The 13,977-nt window shown below is 40.1% G+C and overlaps 1 protein-coding gene across 11 annotated transcripts in view; it reads left to right on the top strand.

The window, feature by feature from the left end:
• CACNA1G (calcium voltage-gated channel subunit alpha1 G) overlaps positions 1–13,977 on the top strand; it is a 338,489-nt gene that overhangs the window by 237,787 nt on the left and 86,725 nt on the right. The gene's annotated exons all lie outside the window — the stretch shown is intronic.

The raw sequence follows: 13,977 nt of genomic DNA, 5'->3' as shown, positions 1-13,977 counted from the left end.
GGTTAGACTGACTGATAAAATAGCATCTGGTTTGGATAAAAGTCCAATGTTCAATGTTAAAGACCACAGAAGGGAAAGTGGGAAGTGACTTGCTTAAATTTAATACCTTTAATCATCACGTTGTTTTTAGGTTCAAAATTTGGTACTGATTAATTTCTTTAGATTTCTTTATAGGTTTTTTTATGATACAGAGTTCCAAATGCTGTACTTTAACCTAAAAAGGGTGTTTTGGTTATAATAAGTTATCATCTATCCACTGGATAGGTGATAATTGTTAAATCACTGGGCTCCAACTGCTGGGACCTCCACAGATCGCCAGAATGGGAGTCTGTGTCTCCTGCTCACTGTGCTCGTAAATTTCCATCAGTGCCATAGCTTTTGAATGGAGTCGCAGGTTTCAGGCTTGTGGATGGGGGAACGGCGGACATGGGACCCTCATTATGGTGATCATTACGAGTCAGACCCAAGCGGTCAGACCTAGATCAATATGGGTGATAGTTATTACCTATGCAGTGGCTTGGTGATAACTTGTTATAACAAGAATACCCCTTCAAGAACATAAAATGAAAGGAAGCATAGAAGCTTACTGCATACTGTGTTATAATTTAGTTCATTTTATGGCAGTATGCAGTAATCTCCCATGCTCCTTCTAGTGGTGGCAGCAAGCAACCCGCATGTTATCTTTCAAATCTATGTCTATGCAGGGGATTTGAAGCTCTGTATCAGAAAAACAGTGCTCAATCGATATTAACTCCTTGGCGCAAAACAATGTACAGCTACATCCCTGCATCTAGTGTTTTAGCACATTGCAACGTAATTGTATGATGTGGTAATGGCGCAGGCTGTATATTACAGCTGACACCCTGCTGTAACTGCAGGGACCGAAGTTAGCTCCGATCCCCACCGATTAACCTCTTAGATGACGCGGACAAAAGCGACTGCGGCATCTTAGTGGTTGTAGCCGATAGGCACCAGCAACGCAATCATGGGGGTGCGATGGTTGCTATGGCAACTGGAGGCCTAACTATAGCCTCCTGATCTGCCAAATACGGAAACCTATTAGGTCCTGCCACAAACAGGATGTAGTAGGCTTGCTATCAGTGTAAAACTGACAGCAATACATTGCACTACATAGACCTTCAAGTCCCCTAGTGGGACTTTTAAAAAAAAAAGTTAATAGAAATGTTGTACAAAAATAAAAAAATACAAGTTTCAACCCAAAATCGCATTTTTTCCCATCATAAATCTTTTATTACAGGAAAAACATGAAAAAAGTATACATATTTGGTATCCACATGCGACACTGGCCACATAAATATAGATTATAATTATAATATATCCCATTATTCTACAACTTTAAAATGCCCTGATATACATTGCCAAGCTTACATATGCCCCCACATTATAAACTGACATACCAGTAAAACCTCAAACAGAACTATTACCAAGCAAAAACTGCGCTCTAAAAGCCAAATGGCGCTCCCTCCCCTCTGAACCCTACAGTGTGCCCAAACAGCAGTTTATGTTCACATATATATCATTACCATACCCGGGAGAACCCGCTTAACAGTTTATGAGGTATTAGTCTTGAGTGGTACATACTGCACACTAAAATGGCATATCAGCGGAAATTTGCAATTATTATTTGCACCATCCGTTACGCATTAATGTCTTGTAAAAAACACCTGTAGGATCAAAATCCTCACTACAACCCTTGATAGTTGCCTTGAGGGATGTAGTTTCCAAAATGAGGGACACTTCTTGGGGGTTTGTTTTACTATACGGCCTCAGAGCCCTGCAATTTTGGGCCAATGCTGTGAAAATCACCAAAATAGGCCTAAAATGTTCATGGTGCGCTTTCACTCCTGAGCCCTGTCATATGTCCAGGCAAATAATAAATGTCTTGAGGGGAGTAGTTTCCAAAATGGGGTCACTTCTTGGGGGTTTCCACTGTACTCTGGTACCTCAGGGGCTTTACAAATGCAGCATGGCGCCCAAACATCAAATCTGCGCTCCAAAAGTCAAATGGCGCTCCTTCCCTTCTGAGCCCTGCCATGTGCCCAAACAGCAGTTTAGGGCCACATATGGGGTATTGCCATAGTTGGGAGATATAGAGCAACAAATTGTGTGGTGTTTTTTCTCATGTTACCCCTTGTGAAAATGAAAAATCCAGAGCTAAAAAGACCTGTGGGGTCAAAGTGCTCACTATACCCCTAAATAAATTCCCTGAGGGGTGTAGTTTCCAAAATGGGGTCACTTCTCAGGGTTTTCTACTGTACCGACATGACACCCAAAGAACAATTCAGCAAAATCGGCATGCCGAATAACGCTCCATTTAAATTTCATTTTCACAGCCTAATTCCAATAAATTCTGCAAAAGACCTGTGAGGTCAAAATGCTCACTATACACCTACCCTACCCCCTACCTAAATTCCAAATAGAGTCACTTTTGGAGGGTTTTTACTGTTTTGGTTCCTAAGGGGCTTTGCAAAAGCGACATGGCACCTAAAAACCATTACTCCAAAATTTGTGCTCCAAAAGCCAAATGGCGCTCTTTCCCTTCTAAGCCCTGCCGTGTGTCCAGACAGCAGTTTAGAACCATGTATGGAGTATTGCCATACTCAAATTGCTTTACAATTTTCCTGATTTTCTCCTTTAATCATTTGTGGAAATGAAAAAATTATTTGTTTTATTGGGAAAAATATATTTTCATTTTTATAGCCCAATGCAAATGAATTCAGCAAAAAACTTGTGGGGTCAAAATGCTTACTATACCCCTAGATGAATTCCATGAGGGATGTAGTTTCCAAAATTGTGTCTTTTTCAGGGAGGGGGTTAATATGTTTTGGTACCACAAGACCTCTTCAAACCTGACATGGTGCCGAAAATATATTATAATAAAAAGGAGGCCTTAAAATCTACTAGGTGCTCCTTCGTTTTTGAGGCCTGTGTTTAAGTCCAGTAGCACACTAGGGCCACATGTGGGATATTTCTAAAAACTGCAGAACTGGGCAATAAATATTGAGTTGTGTTTCTTTAGTACAACATTCTGTGTTACTGAAAAAAATGGATTAAAATTTAATTTCTGTAAAAAAATTAAATTTGTGCATTTCACCCCCATTTCAACATTGCTTTAAATTCTGTATAACACCTAAAGGGTTAAAAACTTTCTAAATGCTGTTTTGAATACTTTGAGTGGTGCAGATTTCAAAATTAGGTAATTTATAGGGGGTTTATAATATATAGGCCCTTCAAAACTACTTAAAAACTAAACTGGTCCCTAAAAAAATAAATTTTTTAAATTTTGTAGAAAATTTGAAAAATTGCTGCTAAAGTTACAAGCCTTGTAATGTCCTATAAAAAATAAAAAAACATTCAAAAAATGATGCCAACATAAAGTAGAAATAGAGAATATGTTAACTAGTAACTATTTTGTGTTGTAATGCTATCTGTCTTACAAGCAGATACATTTAAGTTTCGAAAAATGCAAATTTTAGCAAATTTTCTCTATGGTTTTCACAAATTAAAACTGAATGTATCGACTAAATTTTACTACTAACATAAGTACAATTTGTCACAAGAAAATAATATCATAATCGGTTGGATCAGTAAAAGTATTCCGAAGTTATTAACACATGAAGGCAGACATGTCAGATTTTAAAAAAGGGGTTGTGTCCACAAGCCCAAAATTGGCTGTGTCTCTAAGAGGTTAAGAAATTAATCAGGCCAGAATTTGGAATTTCAAAAGTGGAAATTCACATTTAGAATGAAGATCCATTCTACTAAAGGACAGTTGTTAAGACCCCCTTACTCAGTTTTTGAAAACCTGAAAAGAAAATGTAAAATTACTTTTGGTGAACCATTTATTCCAGTTCTGTGAATTAAAAGAATTAAGATTTAAGAGGATTGGCACTTTAACATAACACCATTAACATTTTAGAGTCTTTCTCCTTGCATATTGTCTGATCCTACATGTGCTATATTAGTATGCATCCCATAGTAAAACATGCTTTCCAGAACTTATAAAATAGTCCGTGAATTGACTCGTGGAGAAATTGTCCGAGCTAAAAGGCCTATAAATATTGCACTTCAAACATGTTATACTATTGTGCATGTAAAAGGTCAGAAAGCATGAGATACTGTAGTGATGCAATTTAGTGGGCAGCATTGACAGTGATTAAATGGGTTTTCCGCTTTAAAATAACAGCTTCTTATCGGAACAACAAATTCATGGGGAGTTGTTTCCTTCAGATTCTTTCTATTCTCAATACTTCCCGCTGGCGTTTAATCTGGACCTCTGTAGAAGGCTTTCGGCCCCGCGCTGAAGATCACAAGGGTTTGGCTGCGCCTACTAAACAATGTGAATATTAGGGGTGGGGTATTAGTAACTTTTCTTTTTGAAAAGGAAAACCCTTTTAATACATTTACAATTGCAAGCATGCATTCTAGAGGTGCTGTAATACTTTTTAATGATTCTTTGTGTTAGGTGACCACATCTTCTGTTCTAACAAAGAGTTGTAGAAAAGTCAGAGGAAATGTTTCTGAGGTCCAACCCTCCATCTTTAATCCCTTAGTGATCAGCCTATTTTATGCCTTTCCCTTTAAAGTCCAAGCCATTTAAAAAATTTTGTTTTTGTTTTTCACTCCCCGCCATCCAAAAGACATAACCTTTTTATTTTTACGTCAATGTAGCAGTGTGAAGGCTTATTTTTTTGCAGGAGGAGGTGTATTTTTTTTATTGACACCATTTAAAGAGGCTCTGTCACCAGATTTTGCAGCCCCTATCTGCTATTGCAGCAGACAGGCGCTGCAATGTAGATTACAGTAACGTTTTTATTTTTAAAAAACGAGCATTTTTGGCCAAGTTATAACCATTTTTGTAATTATGCAAATGAGGCTTGCAAAAGTCCAAGTGGGTGTGTTTAAAAGTAAAAGTCCAAGTGGGCGTGTATTATGTGCGTACATCGGGGCGTTTTTAATACTTTTACTAGCTGGGCGCTCTGATGAGAAGTATCATCCACTTCTCTTCAGAACGCCCAGCTTCTGGCAGTGCAGATCTGTGACGTCACTCACAGGTCCTGCATCGTGTCTGACACATCGGCACCAGAGGCTTCAGTTGATTCTGCAGCAGCCTCGGCGTTAGCAGGTAAGTCAATGTAGCTACTTACCTGCAAACGCTGATGCTGCTGCAGAATCAACTGTAGCCTCAGGTGCCGATGTGTCCTCGCTCGTCTGACACGATGCAGGACCTGTGAGTGACGTCACAGCGTGATCAGGCAGAAGCTGGGCGTTCTGAAGAGAAGTGGATGATACTTCTCATCAGAGCGCCCAGCTAGTAAAAGTATTAAAAACGCCCCGATGTACGCACATAATACACGCCCACTTGGACTTTTACTTTTAAACACACCCACTTGGACTTTAGCAAGCCTCATTTGCATAATTACAAAAATGGTCATAACTTGGCCAAAAATGCTCGTTTTTTTAAAAATAAAAACGTTACTGTAATCTACATTGCAGCGCCGATCTGCTGCAATAGCAGATAGGGGTTGCAAAATCTGGTGACAGAGCCTCTTTAAAGTACCATATAATGTACCTGGTGGAATTGGAAAAAAATGTGATTCCTCCATGGTCTTTTGAGTTTTGTTTTTACGGCTTTCTCCGTGTGGTGAAAACATCTACTTAACTTTATTCTGCTGGTCAATACGATTATGGCGATACCAAATTTATTTAGTTTTTTTAATCTTTTACTACTTTTACAAGGAAAACGGCACATTCTGAAAGCCATACATTTTTTATTTTTTTTGTCAATTGAGTGGTGTGATGTATAGTTTTTATTGTTACCATTTTTTGGTACATATGACTTTTTAATCACTTTTTATTAAAAAAAATTTTAGCAGTAAGATTCTGCCATTTTCATTTTTTTACGGCGTTCACCGTGCGGGTTAAATAATATTATATTGTAATCGTTTGGACTTTTACGGACACGGTAATACCAATTTTGTTTATTTTTTTTTACACTACATTAGAGGAAAAATAGGAGAAGTCGTTTTTTTTGAACTGTTAATATTTTTTATTTTTTTTTCCAATACTGAAAACTTAATTTAACATTTAACTTTTGTTTTCATTTTTTATTAGTCTCCCTAGGGGATTTGAAACCGCGATCTTCAGATTGCTGGTACAATACACTGCAATACTAATGTGTTGCAGTGTATTGTCATTTTTACATGCTCCTCGCTATTGATCGTGGCATCTAAATGGTTAAATGGCAAGGAACAGCGCGATCACTGTTCAATCTATTAGTCCATGCCTCAGGCACGGTGTAATAGGCATATAGCCAGGGCAGACCTGGGGGCCTTTGTTAGGCCCTCGGCTGCCATGACAACCCATCGGAGGCCCGCAATCACATTTGCGGCCGCCGATGGGTGACAGAGGGAGCCCCCTCCCTCTGCAAACTAGTTTGATGCCTCGGTCATTATTGGCATGTAAGGGGTTAAACAGTCGCGATCTGAGTCATGAGACAGCCGTGCATCCGCTCCAGCCCACACGGGACACCGGTTAAGGACTTGGACGAGGCCGGTGTGAAAAACAGCGTTCCGTTCCCACAGGGCGTTTTTTTATGCGGCCATTTGTAAAAACGGCGCGTAAAAGAATGCCCTGTAAAAAAGAAGTGCATGTCACTTCTTGAGCCGTTTCTGGAGCCGTTTTTCATTGGGGCAATAGAAAAACAGCTACAAAAACTACTGTAAAAAACGAATCAAAAAACGCTTGATGCATAAAAAACGGCTGAAATTCTGAGGCTGTTTTCCCTTGAAAACAGCGCTGTATTTTGCAGCCGTTTTTTTTTTAAGCGTGTGATCATACCCTCATTCTTCCTGGCACAGCTTGATTTGGATGTGTTGGGACAGCATAGACACATCAGTTCTTTTTGTTTTTTTACTGCAATGGGAATGCGTGTAAGCAAATATTAGCAGATGCCGTGATCTCACTTCTATAATGTATGGGAGATCACTGCATCTGATAATATTTGCTTACACACAGTTACACTGCAGTAAAAAAAAGGGCTGATGTGACTGTGCAGTCCCAACACATCTAAATCAAGCTGCACCAGGAAGATGCAGGGGCAAAGGTTCGGTGTGCATGCATAAAGAAGGAGTAGGAGGGGTTCGGGCTGTATAAATATAGGAGGGGTTAAGGCAGACATGGGCAAACTACGGCCCGCGGGCCACATACGGCCCGTTAGGCTTTTTAATCCGGCCCGCCGAACTTGTCCAAATAATAGTAAAAACCTCCTTTTTTTCCCCCTTTCCCTGCAATGCCCACGTTTTCCCAATAGATGGCGCACTCAAAACACATTGACCGTTGTTAACCCCTTAACGCCGAAGGACGGATATATCCGTCCTCAGCAGCTGCTAGTTCGCGCAGGAGGACGGATATATCCGTCCTGTGATCGCGCGGGTACTGACAGTTTACCCACGCGATCAGCGGCAGGAGCACGGCTGTTATACGCAGCCTGGCTCCTGCTGCAACTGCCGGAATCGAAGCACGCGCCGATTCCGGCAGTTTAACCCATTAAATGCCGCTGTCAACAGTGACAGCGGCATTTAATGTGTTTGACAGAGGGGGGAGCTCCCTCTGTCTCCCGATCGGCGCCCCCGCAAACAAATCGCGGGTCGCCGTCGGGTTTCCATGACAGCCGGGGGTCTAACAAAGACCCCCAGGTCTGTCTTCAGCATCTGCCTGTTAGGCGATGCCAGAGGCATGACCTAACAGGTTGCCTGTCAGTTTTACACTGACAGGCAATAATGCTTTGGTATACGAAGTATACCAAAGCATTATATATGCGATCGGCATATCGCATAGTGAAGTCCCCTGGTGGGACTAAAAAAAAAAAAGTAAAACCGTTAAATAAAGTTTGTGAAAAAAAAAATAAAAAAAATTACAGTCAAAGTCAAATAAAACTACTTTTTTGCCCCAAAAAGTGGTTTTATTTAATAAAACGGTCAAAACAAATCACACATACACATATATGGTATCCCCGCGATCGTAACAACTTGACCAATAAAATGAACACATTAATTAAACCGCCGGATGAACGGCGTCCAAAGAAAACGCAAAAAACAACGGCAAAATTCTCTCTTTTCTCCCATTCCCCCCATAAAAAATAAAATAAAAGTTCATCTATAAGTCCTATGTACCCCAAAATAGTACTAATGAAAACTACACATTGTCCCGCAAAAATCAATCCCACGTACGGCCACATCGACGGAAAAATAAAAAAATTACGCCTCTTGGAACACGGCGATGCAAAAACAAGTAATTTTTTTCTAAAAGGGTTTTTATTGTGCAAACGTAGAAAAAACATATAAAACCTTTACATATTTGGTATCCCTGTAATCGTGCCGACCCATAGAATAAAGTTAACATGTTATTTACGCTGCATAGTAAACGGCGTAAATTTATAACGTGAAAATTAATGCTGGAATAGCTGCTTATTTTCAATTCTCTCCTAAAATAAAGTTAATAAAAGTTAATCAATATGTTATAAGCATCTAAAAATGGTACAATTACAAAATACAACTCGTCCCGGAAAAAACAAGCCCTTATACGGCTATGTCGACGGAATAAAAAAAGAGTTACGACTCTTGGAATGCGACCGTGGAAAAACAAAAAATAATCCTTGGTCATTAACGTGCAAAATGGCCCGGTCATTAAGGGGTTAATGTGGCGCGTATTTCTCTTTATTTCACTTTAATTTTCACTTCGTTTCACGTCACCATTAAGCCCTTCGGTTTTCAAAGAGTACAATATCAGCCGTCACTTTGCCACGAAGCATGCAAACTATGCTAGCAAGCAGTCAACACAAGAACGGGCGGCTACTGCTCAGAGGTTGGCAGCTAATTTACAGAGTCAACAGAACTTTTTTCTTGATAAATCACAGTGCGTACGTTATTTTAATCTATTTACATTTCCTTCTCCCAGTATCTGCGAAATAGTATGTAAATGCCATATCTTGCATATTCCTTGAGACAAATTTATTAACTGATAAGGGCTATTTTTCACATTTGAAAGACAGTTAATAAATTGGGTTGTAGTGTTCTTACTGTGCTATGAGGTTTGCACACACTACATTTAATGCTTTAGTATATCCGGCCCAAACACTCCCTCCAAATGCTCCTGGCCCGGCCCCTCTGTCAAATTTTAGAACCCATTGTGGCCCGCGAGTCAAAAAGTTTGCCCACCCCTGGGTTAAGGAAATGAAAGAATCACAGTGACCTGCCCACTTCATTGGTATAAAACCGAGAACCGGATTTCTGTGGTCACATGACCGCCACTGAACCCAGCGGAAAACAGCAGAATGGTGCATTTGACCTACGCAGCGTCCATCTGTAAGTAAGTAGTCCTCATTTGTAATTTAAACTTGCAAAAAACTTTTTTTACCCGGAAAATCCCTTTAATTTATTATTTCACTCAAGTTTTCTAATGCTAGCATGTACTAGTCTATATTCTCAACATTTTTTGGGGCATGTAACAAAACGGTGGTATAATTTACTGTACTCCAAAAGTCAAAAAAACGATGAAAATATTCTTGGTGTAAACATTGAAGTTGCAAACACAAACATAGCATAGACATTTACACCAATTAGCCGTAACATTAAAACAAGCTGCCTAATATTGTATGTTCCCCTCGTGCCTCAAAATTGAGCTTGGACTCATCGAGGCAAGAACTCGAAAGATCTCTGAAGGTGTCCTGTTGTATCTGGACACCAAGACGTTAGCAGCAGATCCTTTAAAGAAGACCTGAAGTGGAAACACAACTTCCCATGTCTACATTCCCCACCTGACCGTATACCACACTCTACACTTCTTTTGCACAACATCACATGACCAGCTAAAGACCATACCATTTCAGCCTGCTGGGAGACACTGTGATGATCATTCTCTCTATATTCTCCTAAATAAGCTGAGAAACCATAAGTATACAGACAGGGAGGCTGCACTATATTCTTCTACATTACAGGAACCTGTCTAAGTATCAGTGGTTGCTGATAGAAGTTTCTGTCCCCCTTGTGAAAAACAAGAATTGCTGAAGCCTGTGATGGGTGACACATAGCTCTCCATAGGATCAAGTAGAGAAAGTAGTCACCGAGCCTGATTCACACTGCTGCTAAGCAACCACCCCAGTCTAATATATGGAGAGAGAAGCAGCAAGAAAAATAACAGATAAGTGCATATAATGTAATGGGAAACTGAGAAAAAATTATTTGTGGGTGGAATTGGAAAAAAACGGACTCCTTCGTAGTGTTTTGGGTATTGTTGTTGCAGCGTTCACCATGTGGTAAAAACGACATGTTAAATTTATTCTGCGCGTCAATACGATTACGGTGATATCAAATTTCTATAGTTGTTTTTAATGATGTACTACGTTTAACAAAGAAAATACTTTGTTAAATAAAAAAAATGTTTGTGTCGTCATATTCTGATACCCATATGTTGAGACCTATTATTTTTCCGCTGGTGGGCCGTTGTTGGGGCTTGTTTTTTGCGGGGTGAGCTGTAGTTTTTATTGGTACTGTTTTAGAGAACAGATGACTTTTTGATCACTTTGTATTTCATTTTTTTTTTGGAAGCGAGTTGACCAAAAAAACTGCAATTCTAGCATTGTGGTTTTTTTTTCCTAGCATTTTTTCCTAGCATTAGCATTTAATATTTATCCAACGGGTTAAATAACATGATATTTTAGTAGTTCAGATAGTTCAGACTTTTAAGGATGTAGAGATACCAATTTTGTTTACTTTTTAATTTTTTACATTACTTCAGGAGAAAAATGGGAAAGAGGTTTTTTAAACTTTTAATATTTTTTTATTTTTTACTACATTGTTAAAAATATTCATTAACTGTTTCTTTGACTTTTTTGTTGTCCCTCTAGGGGACTTGAACAAGCAATCATTTAAACGATATTACAATACATTGCAATACCTATGTATGCATTGTACTATTTACTGGAAAATATTAAGCCCTGCTGGCAAGACTTAATAGGAGCAGAAAGATGGCAGACCTGGGGTCCTTCATTAGGACCCACAGGTTGCCATGACAATCATCGACAGTCGGGGTGGGGGACGATGGGCTGACCGAGGGGGCTGGTTCCCCTCTTTCAAATGGCATGGATGGCGTGGTTGCTGTTGACCGCAGCATCTAAATTGTTAAACGGCCGGGATCGGAGTTATCTCCGATCCAGGCTGTGCAGTGAGGTGTTAGCTGTAACATAGAGCCAACCCCCTCTGAGTCTAGAGTGGACTCAATCTGTGGGACCGCTCCATACTTCCCCTTGGGGACTGTGACATATAAATACGTCACATGTCGCCAAGCAGTTAAGTCCTGTAAGTTGTGAGGCCGGGCCTATATGGTTTGGACTTGTTTTATCAGCACATCCCACAGATGCTCATTTGGACTTAGATCTGGGAAATTTGGAGGATAAGTCAACCTCTTGTACTCTTTGTCATGTTCCAAAAACCATTTCTGAACAATGTTCGCAGTGTGGTGGAGTGCATTATGCTGCTGAATGGAGCCACCGCCAGATGGGCATATCAGTGCCATAAAGGAGTGTACTTGGTCTGCAACTATGTTTATGTAGGTGGTACGTGTCAAAGTAACATCCACATGAATGCCAGGACCCAAGTTTTCCCAGTAGAACATTGCCCAAAACATCACACTGCCTCCTCCCATCCTGGTGCCATTTCTTATCCAGGTAAGCGATGCACATGCACCTTGCCATCCACATGATTTAAAGAAAATTAGATTTATCAGACCAGTTCATCTTCTTCCATTGCTCAAAAATCCAGTTCTGATGCTCACATGCCCATTGTAGGCACTTTTCGCAGTAGAAAGGGGTTAGCATGGGGAATCTGACTAGTCTGCGGCTAAGTAGCCCCAAACCAAGCAATCTGCGATGTACTGTGTATTCTGATGCCTTTCTATTATTGCCAGCATTCAGTTTTTCGACAATTTGTGGTGCAGTAACTGTTATGTGGGATCATGACCCTGTCGCCAGTTCACCGGTTGACCTTTCTTGGACCACTTTTGTTAGGTCCTAACCACTGATTACTGGGATCACGCCAAAAGTTCTGCCATTTTGAAGATGCTCTGATCAAGTCGTCTAGCCATCATGGTTTGACCCATGTCAAAGTTACTCAGACACTTAAGCAGTAATAATTTGAATAGTTGGTCAGTACGAAGAACAAAGTTTATTTGCCAGTTATGACTGACATTAAGGAAAAAGATGAGATCCACGTCTGCATGCTGTAGAGGTTTAGTGGAGGCAGATATTGATTCCAAAAGCTACGTACTCAAAAGTTCTAAGCAGAAACACATTCATAATTCCAAACTATGCAAAGGAAAATAAGAATGTGCCCAAATGGATTGCCTTCTGCTAGTCCTTTGGGCCAATTACTGTGGCAGCTTCAGCCCAAAGGAGTATCCTCTGGTACTTTGGTGGGCCAATCCGACTTTGGTTGGGGGTATGGATGATAGATCAGCTCAGCGAGTGTCCTTGCTTATGTGTTCCCAGGCTGGATGGTTAGAATATCAATCCAACTATTGGAGTATGAAGAGTGCAGGTGATAAGCAAATGCTCAGTGAGGCAGAAGATGGCAAGAATAGTGGGGTGGAATTACGCAATTACATGTATGTCAAAATGAGTATTCATTTCAAAATCATACACCGAGTAAAGAGTCTAAGGATAGAGGAAAGAGCGGACAAATGTGTCAGCGCATATATTGTCAGTGCATGCTTGGTGAAATAATGAAGCTGAATGGGGAGTACAGTGAGAAACAGCACATATTTCTGTGCCAAGGGTTGGGAAATGGCCTGAAATTATTACAAAAACTGTGCATGCTCAGACAGGGTGCCATCAAGATGAACTGTAATCAGGGGCATCTTGTTGACTGCCACCCACCTCCCGAGAGTTACACAAGCGTGGCTACCTCTGCATTGAAGTGCTGGGAATCGGCAAACGGTGGTCATGTTACTCCCCACCATAACATCCTCCAACACAAAATGTTATGAGGTACATGATGGAGTATAGGAGATATGAGAAAGAGTTTAGGGGGTCCTGAATATGACTGTATGAGGGACAGATATATTGATTGACAGCCCTGTGCTCAAAAGAGGGAAGGAGATACAAATAAGGGATGCTTACGTACAAGGACTGATAAAAGAAGAGAAAATGTGAGTATGCGTATTGATGCCATATATGAAACGGCCATAAATATATTGATAAATCTGCCCCATTGTGTTTGGAAAAACTGTGTGTTTGGGAAGAACAAGGATATTACTGGAGTGTTCAGAAAAACAATCCTCAAGTTTCCGTAGACACCTAAGACAAGATAGTCCGTATCAGATTTGTCAATGCTGCTATTAGTGAAGAACCCTTTTTTTGTGTGAAAAATATGAAGGAAGTTTATTTTTGCTACAAGTGACACAAGTAATACGTGCGATACTAGGAGTTCTAATTGATCTAATCTTACTTATTATACATTGGCCTTTTTCTCCACTCTATAGAAGAGAAATTGCTAGAAAATCTTTAAGGTAAGGCACTTTCCTAAGGGTATGTTCAGATGCAGCAGAATTTTTCCGCCTCAGATTTTGACACAAACCTCCTCCTTGTATATTTTGACATGGATTTCACCCTTTGCATTGAAAAGGTGGAAATCCACAGCAGAGATCCACTTCAAATCCACGACAAATAGGGTATGCTATGGATTTCCTATGCAGTGGAATACCCTAAAATCCATCTTTTGTAAAACCCTATTCACTTGCATTGTACTGTAATTTGCATCTACAAACACCCTGAAGATAGCGTTGGGCTCATTGTTTAGTTTCTTATCCAAGTGATAGGATCACTTGAGATGATTGTCTAATTTTTATCTGATAATGTTTCCAAAGATACACATGGGAGCACCTAAGGGTGGTTCTTAGGGC

This window comes from Rhinoderma darwinii, chromosome 13 (genome assembly GCF_050947455.1).
Source record: "Rhinoderma darwinii isolate aRhiDar2 chromosome 13, aRhiDar2.hap1, whole genome shotgun sequence".
Taxonomy (NCBI): domain Eukaryota; kingdom Metazoa; phylum Chordata; class Amphibia; order Anura; family Rhinodermatidae; genus Rhinoderma; species Rhinoderma darwinii.
Note: the sequence above shows the minus strand (reverse complement) of the source record. Positions and strands in the feature narration are given on the sequence as shown.